The sequence below is a fragment of the Pseudophryne corroboree genome, chromosome 9 (assembly GCF_028390025.1).
Source record: "Pseudophryne corroboree isolate aPseCor3 chromosome 9, aPseCor3.hap2, whole genome shotgun sequence".
Taxonomy (NCBI): domain Eukaryota; kingdom Metazoa; phylum Chordata; class Amphibia; order Anura; family Myobatrachidae; genus Pseudophryne; species Pseudophryne corroboree.
The window spans coordinates 143950269-143969573 of NC_086452.1; the positions used below are offsets into that span (position 1 = coordinate 143950269).

The following is a 19305-nucleotide window of genomic DNA, read 5'->3' on the forward strand; positions in this document are numbered from 1 at the left end:
GTCAGTTTTGTAATTTTTTATATAAAAATAAATTTTCCATAATAACATAATTTGCAAAATTTTATGAACGTTACACATCATTAACTATAATCTCAACTCTCAAGTCAGTGCTAGACAGATTGCCTATAGAGTACAGAACACTCACCGTGATTAGCCTTTATGCACAGAACACTGACCAAGAATGTCCTATAGTCACTGGCATATTTATAATGAGTGCAGTGTGTGTGGTGCACATGGGCCCCCACCATACATGCTGCACCCAGTCCCCCCGGGGTTCCGAGCTGATGGCAGCAGCGCTTTTAGATCACCGTGACAATGGTGCAGCGGACAATTTCACATTGTTCTGCGCATATGCAGTAGAGAAATCACTGAGTCTTCTAGTGCTCAGACTCTACAATGCTGCCGGCCTCCTCCTCTCTTAAAGCGCCCGGCATGGGCGCACGAGCGATTAATACGCTCCAAACCAACACCGGAATATTGCTAATTAAATACTCTTCCGATGGGTACCAAACACTGCTGTATGATTCCTGTTAGACCCTTCGTACGATATAAAGAGGGATTCCTCAGCTCTGGGACATTGTATTTTAACCAAACTTTCAGAATCTATCAAAGGGACCATGATCTATAAACTACATTAATTGTGAACATTTGTAACGAATGAGTCGCACGCTACGACTACATAAACTCTACCGTAAATACGCATACCGCGCCTGCGAGTGCACGCTATTGCGGGTATGCGCCTCCACGGGAGAGCGTACGCACGCGCAGCGCGGACCAGTGTGCGGTGCAAATATGGCAACGTGCATTGAGACATTTTTCTGACTTTGACAGTCCACCCTTTGGCAGTCAATAATAACTGCCACAAAACATTTAAGGAGAAAAATGCAAGTCAGGGGTTAATTGATTTCCATGGTTGGGTAAGGGAGGAGAGAGGAGAAGGTGTGAAGAGGGTATGACCTAGTGAGATAGCAGAAGCATGTGTGTATGAATCCATGTTTGGGGGGTCATGTATCATCGTGCCGTACGTGTTGTAAATCAAGCTTCGAGGTATTGCGAAGTATACATTTGAATTCCTTCTTATCCTGTGGTACAGGTCTGTGGATGGGCTGTCAAACTTTACCGAGCTCTTTTCGGATTTTGAACAAAATGGGGAGCACATTTTAGTTGATGATACATGAATGGGGGAGGTATGTGGTTGCTGATATCTGTGCCTGTATTCCCTATCGTCTATGTGTGTCATTACCTGAGGGTTGTAGAGATGAAGATAAAGAACACTTATGGAAAATGCAATGATATTCTATGTCAGGGAAATGTACATCTGTCGTCGAAGTTGTGTTCGGTATCTGTTGAGAGTCGTCTTCTTTGCGCTGTATTGCTCCTTGGGCATGAGCAAATAGCTTTGTCTGAGCCATCAGATTTACAAAAAATGTTGGGCTAGCGTGAGTTTAAAAGTACTAGGGAAACTGGGGATCCATGGCAAAGTTCATCAAGTGTCCATATTTAAAGTTGTCAAATCTTCTTCTTTGGTCAATCCGTTGTCTGTATACATCTCGTCTCGTCAGCTTCCTCGTCCAAGGGGGTCTTTGTATCTTGGAGAAAAAGCAGAAAAACAGGTGAAAGAAACGGACCGTATAATCGCATTTTCATCACATCCTGGTTTCTATCATTGGGTCATAAATCAAATCCAGGTTAATTACGGTTTCCTCACTCCTCAAGCTCATCACTTTTGTACTTTGTTTGCACCTCATTAAAGCCTGCCCGCATCTAAATATCAATCCAATCGATATAACGACACCCAAGATACATAGTAGAAACTTTCCAACATCCATTATGACTCCTTGAGCCCAGTCTCCCAAACCGGAGAACCAATTTCGCGGGTTCAACCATGACACCCAACCAGTCAGCTCATTACCTACAGCAGCAAGGGTGAGATTGTGTTTTCGACGAAATTCCCACTTCAATTGGAGAATATCGTCCATCTTTTGGTCTATGACCTCTACCGGGTCCTCGGTGCTATTTGTGATATACGTGCAACACTTTATGCCGTACTGTGTTGCCAATGTAACACAATATCCGCCTGTTACTGCTGTAAGATAATTAAGAACCATCCTATGCTGAACTAGTTCTGTTTTGTAAGCTTGAAGTTCTCTTCCAGTGTATCTAAACGTGTCATCATACATTTCAGTGATATTATCTAACAAATTGGCGAGTGCGGAAATGTATCTATAATTCATCACTCCTCGAGCGGTACGAGTGAAATCTAACGCTACCAGAACCTGAATCCCGGTGGATTCATGGATAAGATCAGAGGCCGGATGCTCTAACCTTTCTGACAGTTGTCTTTTAACTCGGTGCTCGTAATGAGTGTGAGTATAAGGAGCTTGGGCACCACGGTGTATGTCCTTCATTTTGTCATGTGTTACAGTCATCACTTCAGGCAATACTTTTCCAATATAACACAATCCTTCAGAGTTTGGGGCAAGCCACTTGTACGCCTTTCTCCCGCATATGAAATATGCATCATCGGGGAGAACATAAGGGACGGAGAAGGACATGACCATGTTACAAACCTTCCAGGTGAAATCTCCTGACCCTAATTCTTCCATCTGCCTAATGCACGTATCGGTTTGTACGATATGTGCACAGTATCCTGGTGATACCTCTCCAACTCTAGTAATCCTATTTCCTAAGGTATATCGATACCGGAAAGATTTTCCTCTACTGGCTATGTGGCGTACGAGCTCTGTATCTGTAGGCATTCTATCTGCTCTGTGTGAAAAGGTCATGGTAAGGTTGCTCCATGACACTTCCCAATTTCCCGGTTTTCTGGGATTGGAGATGTTAAAACATAAGAGGGACCTATCCACATGGTATTGGTGGAGCTTCAAACTAGGAGGGCTGGAGATGTTAAACCTCCGGTCCACCGGTCTCCCACCACTTAGCTCAAGTACCTCCCCTAACGTTAAAGGAAATGGTACTAGCCCTGATTTACTGTGACCCTGAGGTACTTGAGAGCATACCCAACAATCTGTTTGGTTTAACACGTTACCCACTAGAGAGTGATAGTCACTCAATGGATGCCGGTCCATATGGATATTAAAACTAGATTGGCATTTCTTTATGCATCCATCTTCAACCAGATTATCACAGAGCCTACAGATACAATTTTCTTCAGCTAACAATCCATCACAATTTCTTCTATCGGATCGTTTTCTGATACTCGCCTTTGCTTGTTGGTTTGGTTGATCTTGGAAAACTACGCCTCCATCATCATAATCGGAACCCATTCCAGAACCTCTCTCGACCTCTATGGTACTCTCGCCGGAACAGACTGCTCTGGTCAACATCATGGTTAACATCAAAATCCGGATCACAGTCTCTTGGGGCAAGTCCATCTTTGAGGAGGAAATAGAGAAGAATGAGAAGGGGGAAAAAGAAATTTTAAGGGAGAGGGGCTGGGAAGTGGAGAAAAACAATAAAAGGGAGAAGGGAGTCGACAACTGCTTTCGGTCTTCAAGGCTCAGGTGCCGCCTCAGTCCTCCTGGAACAGACACTCCAGTGATACAACCTCTACCGTCTGTTCCTTATCACGGGACTTCTCTGGATCAGCAACCTTTTTGCAGTGGGATGAATGGACCCAAGTCTCTCTCTCAGCCACCTTCAATGCTGTGGTGCTAGTCAATAAGACCTGGTATGGTCCTTCCCATCTATCAATAAGACAACCTGAGCGTAGAAAATTTCGTATCATTACATAATCCCCAGGTTCAATGTCATGACAATTACTATCTGGTAAATCAGGAATCACCAACTTCAGATTATCATTTTGATTCCTCAACTGCTTACTCATGTTAATCAAGTACTTTACAGTTACTTCATTGTTACATTTCAAATCATCCTGAGGGTTAATCATGACATGTGGTTGTCGACCAAACAAGATTTCAAAAGGAGACAGATTAAGAGGGGACCTGGGAGTGGTTCTGATGCTATACAAAACAATGGGTAAAGCTTCTGGCCACGTCAATCCTGTCTCTGCCATTACTTTACTCAATTTATTTTTAATAGTGCTGTTCACTCTTTCGACCTTCGCACTCGCCTGTGGACGGTACGGAGTGTGCAGCTTACTATCAATTCCCATCAACTTACACATTCCTTGAAAGACATCACCTGTAAAATGGGTACCCCTATCACTTTCAATGATTCTAGGGATACCATATCTACATACAAATTCCTGCACAATTTTCTTAGCTGTAAACATAGCGGTATTTGTAGCTGCTGGAAAAGCTTCGACCCAATTCGAGAAAACATCTATACAGACAAGTACATATTTCAAATTTCTACATGGGGGTAATTGAATGAAGTCAATTTGTATTACCTGGAAAGGGCCGCCGGCAGGTGGGATATGGGATGGTTCTGTAGGTATTGCTTTTCCAATATTCTTTCTCAGACAGGTAAGGCATGACATTGCTCTTTTACCCGCATGAGAGGAGAATCCTGGGGCGCACCAGTATGCTCTTACCAATTTGCACATCCCCTCCTTGCCTAGATGAGTCAGCCCGTGAGCTGCTTCAGCCAGACATGGAAGGTATGCCCTGGGGGCCACTGGTTTACCATGTCCATCCGTCCAGAGCCCTGAGGACTCCTGGCCATATCCCTTTGCCTTCCAGACTGCTCTTTCCTGTGTGGAACACAAATTCTGCATCTCACACAACTTCTGTGTGTTGATGGTATTAAATACCATCAGTTGTGTGGTGTCTGTCTGTATGGGGGTAGCAGCTGCAAGCTTTGCGGCTTCGTCTGCTCGGCTGTTACCAAGGGATACTGGGTCTTGGCTATATGTATGTGCTTTACATTTGATAACAGCCACTCTATCGGGTTCCTGTATCGCTGTTAGAAGCCTTTTTATGTGAGCTGCATGCGCTATCGGTGTACCAGCTGCCGTCATGAAATTTCTGAGACGCCATAGCGCTCCGAAATCATGTACTACCCCGAACGCGTATCTAGAATCGGTGTAGATATTGGCAGACTTACCCTTAGCCAATTCACATGCTCTGGTTAGGGCGACCAGTTCAGCAACCTGGGCTGAGTGAGGTGGGCCTAGCGGTTCCGCTTCTATGGTGTCTTGGTCATCTACGACTGCGTATCCAGTACACAAGTCTCCCGAGTCTGACTGTCTGTGACAACTACCGTCCGTGTAGAACGTGAGTTCTGCATCTTCCAGTGGATTGTCACTGATGTCAGGCCTTGCGGTAAAATTTTGGGTCAAATATTCCATACAATCATGTGTATCTTCCTTTGCATTAAATCCTCCTTCCCCATCACTCTCACCTTCCACCCTTTGTGTCTGACCAGGCACACCTGGGAGAAATGTTGCAGGGTTTAGTGCACTGCATCTTCTTATGGTGATGTTTACGGGGGCCATTAATGCCAATTCCCATCTTGTAAACCTTGCTGATGAGACGTGTCTGGTTTGGGCAGAATTCAATAAGGCAGATACCGCATGCGGTGTATGGATTGTGAGGTTGTGGCCTAGCACGACATCTTCGCTTTTTGTCACTAGCAATGCTATCGCCGCAACGCTACGCAAGCATGTGGGGAGGGATCGCGCTACCGTATCTAGCTGAGCGCTGTAGTATGCAATTGGCCTGCTGGCATCACCGTGTTTTTGTGTTAGTACACCTGCTGCGCACCCAGCACTTTCTGTTCCGTATAGTTCAAAGGGTTTCCCATAGTCTGGCATACCTAGTGCTGGTGCCTGCGTTAGACACTGTTTGAGTCTCTCAAATGCTGTTTCGGATTCGTCTGTATGCGAAATCCGATCAGGTTTGTTTGAGGAGACCATTTCCTGCAAAGGTAGCGCCAATATGGAAAACCCTGGGATCCAATTACGGCAATACCCACACATTCCTAAAAACGTCCTGATCTGTTGCTGGGTTTGTGGCAGTGTCATGTCTCTAATGGCTTGGATTCTATCAGCGGTCAGGTGTCTCAGTCCTTGTGTTAGACAGTGTCCCAAATATTTTACCTTAGCTTGGCATAATTGCAACTTGTCTTTGGAAACCTTGTGACCTGTGTCTGAAAGATGAAACAGGAGCTGTTTCGTATCCTTCAGGGATGCCTCCAATGAATCAGAACACAGTAGTAGATCATCCACGTACTGTATCAACACTGATCCACTCTCCGGTTGGAAAGACTGTAAACAATCATGCAAAGCCTGAGAAAATATACTTGGACTGTCTATGAAACCTTGGGGTAACCGAGTCCACGTGTATTGGACTCCTCTGTATGTGAATGCAAACAAATATTGGCTGTCAGGGTGCAGAGGTACCGAAAAGAAAGCGGAGCAGAGGTCAATAACAGTGAAAAATTTGGCAGTGGGAGGAATTTGCATTAGGATGACAGCTGGATTAGGCACTACGGGGAACTGACTCTCAACTATTTTGTTAATCCCCCTTAGATCCTGCACTAGCCTGTAACCCCTCCCCTCACTCTTTTTAACAGGGAAGATGGGACTATTTGCGGTGCTGGATGTTCTTACTAGAATGCCCTGTTGTAGCAAGCGCTCTATTACGGGAAAAACTCCTAGCTCCACCTCTGGCTTCAGAGGATACTGTGGGATTTTTGGAGCTATCCCACCATCTTTTACTTGCACAACTACTGGAGCTACGTTTGCCATTAATCCAGTGTCCTGTCCATCTTTTGTCCAAAGCGACTCTGGTATCTGAGATGTCATCTCTTCTACTTGGGATGGATTCCTATTTGTCATAATGGAATGTGACATTAATTTTGATGGGGAGTCTAGCATGTCTCGTACTTCCTGAGCGTGATTCTCAGGAATGTCCAAGAATACACCTTCAGGAGTACAATAAATGACGCAACCCATTTTACATAGTAAGTCTCTTCCCAGGAGATTAGTTGGTGCAGATGCAGCCAGCAAAAAGGAATGCTTGGTATGCAAAGGCCCTATTGTAATCTCGGCTGGTTTGCTAACAGGGTAGTGCTGGACTACTCCTGTTACTCCCATGGCTGGAATTGTCCTACCAGTGGTTCTCATGCCCACTGTCGAATTTATCACTGACTTGGCCGCCCCTGTGTCTACAAGAAAGTTTAAAGTTTTACCAGCCACATTGATTGCAATCTCTGGTTCGCTTCCAAGACTGGCAATCAACTTAACTGGCTGCAGATTACAGGTATGGCCATACCCCTATTGGGTATGCTGACCTCCCTGAATCCCATTGGCAGCAACTACTTGTGGGGGAGTTAGCTGGGAACTGCCAGAGGCATGCCAATCTCTGTTCGGGGGATATCTTTTTGTTTCCCCTGTATGTGGCTCAAAACTCCGCCTCTGTGGACCCTGCTCCCAATGTCGTGTGTTGTGTTGTTGTCTAGGGGGTTGAAAAGATCTTTGTACATTCTTTGTTCTACATTCTCGTGCATAGTGTCCCGGTCTGTTACAAGAAAAACATGTTATTACACTTGCCTTACCCACAGGATTCGGTGGTACATACGCAGGCTGCCTTGTGGTCAGCGCCTGTATACTTACGGACATCAACTTATCACTTTGCGACTCTCTGTGCCTAGTGATGTTTCTGTCGTGATCAATAGCAGCCTCTCTCAAGCCGGACACTGACAGACCTCGCCAGCATGGTTGCGTGGTCTGAACCCTAGTCTTTAATGTTTCCTTTAAACCATCCATCAGTACAGATACTGCTACTTCCCGATGGTTTGGGTTGGTCTTTATGTCTTCTATACCCGTGTACTTTGCCATTTCTAATAGTGCCCGGTGAAAATATTCTATTGCCGTTTCGGACTCCTTTTGCTTAATGGAAAATATTTTATTCCATTTAACAACGGCTGGGAAATACTCTTTTAGCTGTAAATTTATCCTTTTTACATTATCCTTGTTGTACACGTCTGTAAGCGGTACATCTTTATCCAATGCACAATCAGCTAAAAATTGAGTTGCGTCAACATTGGAAGGTAAACAAGCTCTTAGCAGTATCTGCCAATCCTTGTTGTTGGGTTCTACAGTGTTACCTAGATCCCTGATGTATTTTTGGCTAGCAACTAAATCCTTCCTGGGGTCAGGAAATTCGGACACTATTGTTCTTAATTCCATTCGGGAAAATGGAGTGTACATGGCAATGTTCCTTATGGGAGTGGCTCCAGACACATCTGTTTTTCCATTGGGAACTGCTATTACCCTTACAGGAGCAATTCTAACAGCCTCTTCCTGTGTAGATTCTACTGCTTGTTGTGGTACAATTGTTTCAGTGTAGTGCATGGTGCCGTACTTACCCGTTGACACGACCTCACCTATCCCTCCGCTAGGGGCTTTCACTAATCTCGTGGGTGTCGCTGTGCCTACTGTGGTCTCTGCTATGGTGGCTGCAAGAGAGAGAGCTGAAATTGTTGCTGAATCGTCTTCTTGATCACACTCCTGAGGAAGGTTCAAAACAGGGTACATCTTGCACGGGTTAATACTTGCATGAGTTATTTGGTTAACGTCATTAACATTTACAGGGTTACTAAGAGTTTGTGTTTTACAACCCAGTGCGTTTCTCTCCGCAATCAACTTCTCTCCTGCAATGTATGGTGGAGGAGGAGCTGTGGCAATCAACTTCCTGACTGCCCCAGATCCTGCCGCCAGAGCCAAACCTCTCTGTATCTCACCTTCCTGGTGCCATAACTGTAAACAATCATGATGTTGAATTCGTCTCTTTGTTGATTTTACGAGACATATCCTCCTCCTTAAATTTTGTAACACTTCTGGACTGAAGCTACCTATTCTTGGGAATTTGTCCCTGTCTTGTACAGTCATTCTCTCCCATTCATCACATAAAACCTCTGTGTGACTACCGTATTTTTCACACATTACATATCGTGCCGACCCAACTGGTCGGTTCTCTGAATCAACCCGAACCGAGGTTGATCGCCCCCTACCTGAACAAATGGCCCCCATAATCTGCAGGCGTTGCTTATTCCTCCTTGGATCTTTATCTCAAGGTTTTCAGCGAACCCTTACAAACAAACCAAGATGTCCTTGGGCAGGCCGGCGGTGGTGGTTTATCAAGTACCCCACTTACTTCTCGCCCACGTTGGCCAGTACTGCAATCACTGTAACCAGAGCTGCTGTACCCAACCTAGGGCCCCTGTGAACCTTTATTTACTGGGGCGCGTTCCCCAGCAAGTATCGGTTGTTGGATAGTTCCTGAGTGACCAGCGAACTTCCCTTCCAAAAATAAAAAATTACACAAATCACGTCAGAATGTACAAATAGCGTTTGTGACCACTTTACTCTAATGGTATTAGGTCAGATTACTAACTACTGCACACAATTACGTGCGGTCCAATCGTTCAGTACACGAGCACTACTTGTCATGTACTGAAAGATCAATGGAATCGATGTTTCCGGCCGCGATTCCTTCAGCAAGAGCTTGTATGGCCTATATGGGTTCTGCACCAACACCCCAGGCGTTGTGCCACTGGACTTTTATAGCGGACCTCTTTGTCTATTTTACCTGTTACCTTATGACCTCCTGGTCTGTTACCTTATGACCTCCTGGTCTTGTTACCTTATGACCTCCTGGTCTTGTTACCTTATGGTCCGCTATACTCTAATGCTCAAATATTATTTAACCAGGGATGCCTCCCTAGCCACCGTATATGTCACTTACACGTATGTCCCTTGACGAGTACCCGGCTTTCCTTTTGGTTCCACCTTAAAGTTATATAAACTTTTGTATACAAAACACACTCACTCAACACATGTACACTTTTGTTTCTATATCTATTTCTGCGCAGAAATTGTCTTTAGGCCAAAAGTGTTACCAATTAGGAGCAGGATCTGTTAAACTAAATTTCAGATTTTTCCAAAAATAGATTTGCGTTATTTACCGCGTCGCGTTATCTACCGCTGTGCGTTAATTATTGCCTTTGCGTTACTTCACTTTATCACAGCTTGAGCTACGTGGGCGTAACCGGACGCTACGTTGCGTAATGAACGCTGCGTGCGTCTGCCTTTGGATTGCGTACGCTAGTCTTTGTTAGCGACACGTGTACGCAATATAAAGATCCACCGTAACACAATTTCTATTTTTATCAATGTAAATGATCCCTGATCATCTACCGCAATCCACACTGACTGCCTTGTATCTCAGACAAACCGTGTGTTTGTTCTATACTTTAACTATCACCTCTACTATGAAATAACAGCAAATCTCTTTTTAGCACTTTCTATCAACTATAAAATTTGGCAAACAGGAATAGTGATATACGAAAATGAAACAGAAAATGCAGATATATGTATGCGTGCGTGTATACGCAAGACAGAAGAGAAATAAACAGTTTTAAAAGACACAAGCGTTTTGTTCTTACTTCCGGTTCCCGGATTCCTTCAGCACTCTTTATCTAAGCGAAGCAGACGCTTATCCCGTCAGCACTGGGAGACAACCTCCCACCCTTTGCTGGGGGATAATGTCTGCTGATCTACCTAGTGCAGATATGAGAAGGATAGGACGAGTCCCCAATTGACAATGCTAAATTCCTTTGTCGTATAAACAACCCTTTATGAAGCTAAGAACACTGTACGCTGTTTACTTAAGAAGTACCGTAATGGTACGCTAGTTGCGTAACGATCGCTCAGCCGTAGGCGAGACGCTCAAGCGTCACGTTCGCTCACGGCCCAGGGATCACAGGACACGTTATTGGCTATGACTAGAGTAATGATTCGCTATGGCGTAGCTTACGCTCGAGACCACGAGGAGGTCACCAGCGGCGCAGACGCTCACAACGCTATACCTTAATGTTTAAACCTTATACCAAAGAAATACAAAGAATACCTTAATGTGAGTACAGGGTGTAAGTGCAACCTTGTGTAACCTGACTAACTACAAAGCTGCTTGAGCGTCACCGACGCTCAAGTGAACACTTAACGCTATAGAAAACACACAGATACTGGTTTAGGTTCCAAAGCCTATTAACTGTATTATATCTAATATACTTGTAAAAGGGGATAACAGTACAAATGATACACTACAATATAACAGAGACTTCCTAACCACAGAACTAAAATACAAAAAGACAATACTACTCTGACCTAAATGAAATACAATACAATACTATAATACTATGGGAGATATAAGAGAAAAGAGGAGAGAGAGGGAGAGAGAGAGAGAGAGAGAGAGAGATAGAGAGAAGTTGGCTCACAGAAAGACAATGATTACGGAGAGAAACTTACGCACAAGGGGAAACGATCGCATGCGCCTGGACATCCAGCACCCGATTTTCAGCAATGAGAACCGTTGAAGAGTGAGAGCTGGATGTGGTCGGCCTGCCTATTTATGCCCCACACACAATGCAATCTCCTGGTCCTACAATCCCATTGTCCATTGGCCGAAGGAATTCGGCCCTGCATCATAACAAAAGGTCATAGGGTGATTCATACAGGTGGGCTGTGACGATTTCCAACAGCTCAGGTGGGTGGGAAACTGGGTTTCCCGCCGCATACCTGAGTATGTGTAAATAATAGAAATGGACATAAACTTCTTATGTCCATAACTATTCGCACGAGCGATTAATACGCTCCAAACCAACACCGGAATATTGCTAATTAAATACTCTTCCGATGGGTACCAAACACTGCTGTATGATTCCTGTTAGACCCTTCGTACGATATAAAGAGGGATTCCTCAGCTCTGGGACATTGTATTTTAACCAAACTTTCAGAATCTATCAAAGGGACCATGATCTATAAACTACATTAATTGTGAACATTTGTAACGAATGAGTCGCACGCTACGACTACATAAACTCTACCGTAAATACGCATACCGCGCCTGCGAGTGCACGCTATTGCGGGTATGCGCCTCCACGGGAGAGCGTACGCACGCGCAGCGCGGACCAGTGTGCGGTGCAAATATGGCAACGTGCATTGAGACATTTTTCTGACTTTGACACAGTATTGCCTGTAGTGTGCAGACCCAGTGGTGGAATTACTCTGCCAGGATCCAGTGGCACTTACTCCTCTGAGCTGATGCGCACCCCACCCCCCCACCACCACCTTTTTAGGGTTGAACTAGTGATGCAATGGGAGGGGATGGCAATGTAAATAGCTGCACATGGCAATAATGCAGCACAATGCTGCATAGACTACAAACACCGGGTGCCTTAGGCTGCGGGCCCTAGTATCCTGTATGTGGGTTTGCCTTTCCTCCTCTCAGCGCCTTGCCCCTGACACAGGGTGCCAAATGGCAAATGCTTCTGTTGACACTGGGAGTTACTCCACTGAACCGACCAATTGCACAGAATAGCAGAACACAAATGCAGATTGACCTTGCCTAGAACTGCCTATAGTACTCATAGTGCTCAGACCACTTGCCCTAAATAGACTATAATGCACAGGACACAGACGCGTAATAACCTATAGTGTACAGACTACTCACCCAGGAGGAGATGTACTAAGCCTCATAAAGTGATAAAGTGGAGAGAGATAAAGTACCAGCCAGTCAGCTCCTAACTGCTGTTACTAGATGTTTGAAAAAGGACAGTTACGAGCTTATTGGTTGGTAGTTTCTCTCTACTTTATCACTCTCCAATTCTTAGTACATCTGCCTCACAGAATGGCTCCCAGAATGGTACATGGTGTAGAGAACACTCATCTAGAATGGGATGTAGTCGGAATCAAAATACAGACGCTGAGATCCCAACCGCCAGAATGCCAGCAGTGCCGTCCATGGCACCCATGGAGTGGGAATAGAACCTGTGGTGAGCCACCGAGCCCGCAGCGTGGTGAGTGTAGGGAGCACTCAAGGGGCTCCATTGCACTCGCCCCCCCTGCCAGGATCCTGGTGTCGGTATGGGTGACCACCGGGATCCCTTAATCAACCCTCCAGAATGGCCCATAGTACAAAGAACAATCGCCCAGAATAACCTATAGTGCCCAGAATAGCCTATAAGGTACAGAGCACAGATACAGAATAACCATTAGTGCACAGACCACATGCTCTGAATGGCCCATGGTACATAGAACACTCACCCAGAATTGCCTATTGTGCATATAACACTTACCTAGAATGAATGATAATGAAAAGAACAGCCCAGAATTGCCAATAGTGCAGAAAATGTTCAGCAAATCTAAATGTTAAAATAAATGTGAACTTGCTGCGTGTATACGGTACATAGTTCTTTTTATTTCAATTTGTAATATTAAAAATGTCGTCTTTCATTTCATGTAGCTTCCAATCTTAATTCAATGCTTCTATCTAGAAAAAGGTCACTGTAATAAAATGGTGACCAAGAGGTACACATGAGTTTATAATTGGCATATAAATGAACAGAAATGCATTTAGAAAGTCATGTTAGTGTAACCTTTTCCACCCCAACCCAGATATTATATCTACTGATTACTATTGCAACTCTCTTCAGGGATGTCAACTTCATTAACAATTCAGGTCACACCAAGAGCTAGAGTTAGTTATACAACGCAAACTTGGCTTTATTACGTGGCTTCTGCATTTTTGTCATTTATCGTAGGGGCAGTGATCAGTTTTATTCACATATGTTACTTTTAATTGCAGGGCAGACATATTTGGTTCACATTCACAATTACCTACTCTAATATACTTTCACAATACACGTAATCAATTTTTTTTTTCCTTCTGTAAATATATTTATCTAAGTTTATTGCCACAACATTACCATAAAAAAATTATTATTGAAAGTTTGGCATGCAGAGAGAAGGGGGCATGTCATGAGCCCAGTGAGGTGTGACCCCGCCCCTTTTCTGTGCATGCGCACAAGCAGTATGGGACTCCAGGGCCATATTACAGCATCAGTCCAGCCCTGGTTTATAGGACTAAATTGCTTCCTTGTATTTCACTGACCACTGTAATTGCTTCTTCAGGATCTGGTAGGGAAGAAGGATATTGTGTATGGTTGATCACTGATGGTTAGCAAATATCAATAGCTTGCTGGTAATGGCTTTACCATAGATGATGGATATCAGAAAGTATAAATTGCATTATTTTGCACATGCACATTTAAGGTCTTCATTCATCTTTGCATGTGTGGTTGCAAACCATCAATAGTTGTCCGATAATGGTTAGAAACCATTGACCATCAACCGTGACTCCTTTGATGGACAACTCTAGTCTAATGGACAGAGGCCAGCAGTACAATGCCTTGTTTTGTACCTGTAACTGACAGTTGTGGTGTACCACCTCTCTGACTATAGAGACACGCACAGCAATTTAAGTCCTACGATCAGAGACCAGCTCCTAGTGCTATATGTGTCTCTGTGATTAAAAACATTCTCACATGTAGCTCTGCATGGGACAGGAGTTGAAGAGGAAGCACAGCACCATCTGGAACCAATCAGTGGGGAACTAAAGTGGAAAAGTGCAAAGAGTAGGTTTTATTTTGGAAAGAGTAATGTAGTGGGGAATTTCTAAGCAGTGAATATCAATTTCTTAGTAGGCAAATGTGCATTATGGACTGACAGATGCAGGAATGCATGGATGATATTGAATCCCAGCTTAGAAATCGCACTTCAGCCCATGAGCTTGTAGCTACACCACTGGTTAGAAGTGGGAGGCACACCGACAAAGTGTTTAATTCAGAGTTGATCGCAGCAGCAAATTTGTTAGCAGTTGGTCAAAACCATGTGCACTGCAGGGGGGGCAGATGTAACGTTTGCAGAGAGAGTTAAATTTGGGTGGGTAATTTTGTTTCTGTTCAGGGTAAATACTGGCTGCTTTATTTTTACACTGCAATTTAGATTTCAGTTTGAACACACCCTACCCAAATCTAAAGGCCCATATAGACGGGAGAGATGTGTGCTGAGCGAACCGCTCAGCACACATCTCTCACGCCGCCCAGCACAACGTGATGTGTGCTGAGCGATGCGGGGGAGGACGGGGGGGGGTGGGGGCGCTCATTTCACCCAGCGGGTGAAATGAGCGACGTGCTAGATTGGCCAATCTAGCATCGGCGATAGCTGAGGGGCCGTGCATCGCTATCGCTGAGGGGGGTACACACGAGTTATCTGTGCTTAAAATCTAAGCAATCAAGCCAGATTGCTAAGATTTTAAGCATGGATCTCTCTGTGAGTAACACCCTTAACTCTCTCTGCTGTTATATCTGCCCCCCCCCCCCCCCTGCAGTGCACATGGTTTTGCCCAACTGCTAACAAATTTGCTGCACCGATCAACTCTGAATTAGTCCCATAATCCTTATCTGTGAAGTGGTATTGTTTTCCAGGAGGAAAGGTAGTCTCCCAACAAATATGTAGTCTCCCGAACATTCTGGGAGATTAGTCAAATATGCTCAAATATTTTGTACCTTTAATATTTGTGCTTCTGTAAATTACCCCCATAGATAAACAAATATTAAGCTTTTAGTTATAAACCAACATGAATTCATTGTAATAGCAAAAATAATGAGAAAAACAGAGTATATGCCATTACATAAGCAGAGTTTTATCATACGCAATGAGGTTTAAAACTTGTGGCATATAATAAATGGTGCACCAACCAATCAGCATCAACTGTCATGTGTTTTAAAAGTTGGGAGCTGATTGGCTGGAGCACCATTTATCATACGCAATGAGTTTATAACTCTTTGTGTATGATAAAACACGTTGATAACTGGGTCCCCAAGTTCAATTTGAAAGGAAATTAATTTAAAGGCAAAAGAGTGACCTTCCTGATGCTTCAGTCTTTTGAGACTCCTCGCAACCAGTCTTCAAGCTGTGCATGCGCAGCTTGAAGACAGGCTGTTAAAAGATTGAAGCAGCAGAAAAGATAAAGACATCAACGTAAGACAGTCATCCAACGCTGCCTACACCCCCAGCGCGAACCTGCCAACAGTACCAGTGTTCGTCCTGGCCAAAACCCCGCTCCACCCGCTGCCATAAAGCAGGAGACGCTGCTGGGTGTGTATCACCTCCAATGCTGCTGTGACCTCTGCCTTGCCCCTGGCTCAGGAGGTGGGGGTAGCTGCAGGAGGTAAGAGGACGCAGCAGGGAGGGATCTTTCCAGACTCCTCTGGTGCATCGGGAAAAACTAAAATTAAATTCTAGGAGACAAAATCAGCATCAATTTCTCTCGCACAGTGACATTCATAAAGTGATTCACTGGATCTGAGAATTACAGATGTTCCAGAATGAATTCGTTTTTCAGGCATCAAAAGGATCAGGCAGAGCCGGTGCTACCCACTCAGCAAAGCCTGCAAAGCAGGGAGGCGCCAGTCTAGAAAGGCGCTCTCCCTGCTCTGCTACTTTCTTGCTGTCCACTCACTGTTGCTGCCAGCTGCCGCTGTGCCTGTCAAACCACGGCGCAGTCAGTGTGAAGAGCCCAGCTCCCTCCTCTCTCCCTCACTGCCAGCCCTGCTCCCTCCTCCCCTGCCAAGCAGAGCTGTCAGATGCAGCTCCCAGAGACCCAGACACAGCGTCCCTCCTCTTCCCCACTCACTCGTTTGGCTGACAGGTAATTATCAACTAGCAGTGTATGCTGTGGAGCGCGGCAAATCACCCCAGCGTCTCCACAGCACCACTGATCACAGGAGGTCCGGCAGGGGAAGTGGCTGTTTGCTGGGGGTGGGACTACAGTTACATGACAGGCAGTAGGCTGGGAGGTGTGCTATGTATACACGACACAGGAAGTGGAAGCAGGAAGGCTCTGTGTGTTGTGTTACAGTTCTACTTCCCCTCATCCTTGCTGCAGAGTGAGAGTTCTCTGCAATCCAAAGACCACACTGCTGCCTGCCAGAGGGACAAGACTGCCTGCCCGCCTGCTGGCCAGAGACCTGCCACCCAAGTAAGTGGAGTGGGCACCTTTAACCATTTCATGTGCTACACTTTATCTGTTTATCACAGAGCTATTTCTACAGTGCCCCCACTGTCTCCCGGGGGGCCCGAGATGCTCTAAGTCCCATGGCTTCCCCAACGAGTAATGGCTGCAAGTACCCCCACCCCCTTTAAGTAGCAGGTGCAATCCACTCTCTGTGAAGCAGCCTCCCCAGCCCACAGCAATCGCCCCTCCCACCATGTCAGAGCTACAATAATTTGGCTACAGAGAGCCATGGGGCTGGGGGAGAGGGCTGTCCTCCACCTGCTCTCTGGTCACCCTCTGAACACCTTCCTGGGCAGACTCTGACTTCGCAGTTGCTGGCGGATCACATGCAGAGGTTGTCCATGGAGGAGCTGGGGAACCGGTCCCAGGGGGGTGCTCACTATGCAGGTATGCAGTGGGGGTACGGAGGGGGGGGGGTTACATGGGAGTCCCAGGCTGCACTATGGAGTTGTAGTATATAACTGATGCCTTTCTCTGTCCCTACATCCCTGCTGCCACTGTCCCTATGTCGCTGCTGCCTCTCTCTGTTACTACTGTATGTCCCTGCTGCCTCATCCCTACGCCCCTGCTACCTTTCTCTGTCCCTACTGCCCCCTCTCTCTGTCCCTATGTATTTGCCGGCACTCTCTCTCTCTGTCACTGCTGCCACTCTCTCTTCCCCTTTGTCCTTGCTGCCTGTCTCTCTGTCCCTATGTCCATGCTGCCTCTCCCTGTCCCTATATTCTTGCTGCCTCTCTCATACCCTATGTCCCGGCTGGCTCTGTCTGTCCCTACATACCTGCTGTCTGGCTATCTGTCCGTATGTCTTTGCCGACACTCTATCTGTCTCTATGTCTCTGCTGCCCATCTCTCTCTCTCCGTCTCTGCTGCCCATCTCTCTCTCTCTATCACTGCTGACCCTCTCTCTGTCCCTACTGACTCTCTCTGTCCCTACGTCCCTGCTACTCCTCTCTCTGTCCCTACATCCCTGCTGCGTCTCTCTCTGTTTCTATGCTCCTGCTGCCTATCTCTGTCCCTCTGTCTTTACTGGCACTCACTTACTCTCTGTCCCTGCCACCACTCTCTGTCTCTGTGTCCCTGCTTTCACTCTCTTTGTCTCTTCTGCCACTCTCTCTGTTGAGACCCGAATTTTTATGTAATATGAATCAAGGGCATTACGTGCGGTGTTATGTCAATAAGATTGTGCTACTGTGTGGCGTAATTTGAAATGTTGGTACTATTGGTACTATTCCCAACTAAACATTTATAAGTATGCTTAGTTTTTGATTGCAGGAGCACCTTCAGCTCTGTGAATTATTACAAATCCAAACTTTGGAATATAATTGTAGCTGGTTTAATAATGGTTTGTCACTAACAATTTCTCACTGGTTGTCTGGTGCGGGATAAAAACACAAAATTACTATTGTGCAGCCATGCCCCTTACTTGTGAAACCAGTCTAGTGATGTGCACCGGACATTTTTCGGGTTTTGTGTTTTGGTTTTGGATTCGGTTCCGCAGCCGTGTTATGGATTCGGACGCGTTTTGGCAAAACCTCACCGAAAATTTTTTGTCGGATTCGGGTGTGTTTTGGATTCTGGTGTTTTTTACAAAAAACCCTCAAAAACAGCTTAAATCATAGAATTTTGGGGTCATTTTGATCCTATAGTATTATTAACCTCAATAACCATAATTTCCACTCATTTCCAGTCTATTCTGAACACCTCAAACCTCACAATATTATTTTTAGTCCTAAAATTTGCACCGAGGTCGCTGGATGGCTAAGCTAAGCGACACAAGTGGCCGACACAAACACCTGGCCCATCTAGGAGTGGCACTGCAGTGTCAGGCAGGATGGCACTTTAAAAAAAATTGTCCCCAAACAGCACATGATGCAAAGAAAAAAAAGAGGCGCACCAAGGTCGCTGTGTGACTAAGCTAAGCGACACAAGTGGCCGACACAAACACCTGGCCCATCTAGGAGTGGCACTGCAGTGTCAGGCAGGATGGCACTTCAAAAAAATTGTCCCCAAACAGCACATGATGCAAAGAAAAAAAGAGGTGCACCAAGGTCGCTGTGTGACTAAGCTAAGCGACACAAGTGGCCGACACAAACACCTGGCCCATCTAGGAGTGGCACTGCAGTGTCAGGCAGGATGGCACTTCAAAAAAATTGTCCCCAAACAGCAGATGATGCAAAGAAAAATTCAAGAAAAAAGAGGTGCAAGATGGAATTGTCCTTGGGCCCTCCCACCCAGCCTTATGTTGTATAAACAGGACATGCACACTTTAACGAACCCATCATTTCAGCGACAGGGTCTGCCACACGACTGTGACTGAAATGACTGGTTGGTTTGGGCCCCCACCAAAAAAAGAAGCAATCAATCTCTCCTTGCACAAACTGGCTCTACAGAGGCAAGATGTCCACCTCATCATCATCCTCCGATTCCTCACCCCTTTCACTGTGTACATCCCCCTCCT

At 45.5% G+C, this 19305-nt stretch overlaps 1 protein-coding gene across 1 annotated transcript in view; it reads right to left on the reverse strand.

The window, feature by feature from the left end:
• Nucleotides 1-19305, reverse strand: part of DPYD (dihydropyrimidine dehydrogenase) — a 1751827-nt gene that overhangs the window by 734431 nt on the left and 998091 nt on the right. The window lies entirely within an intron of this gene.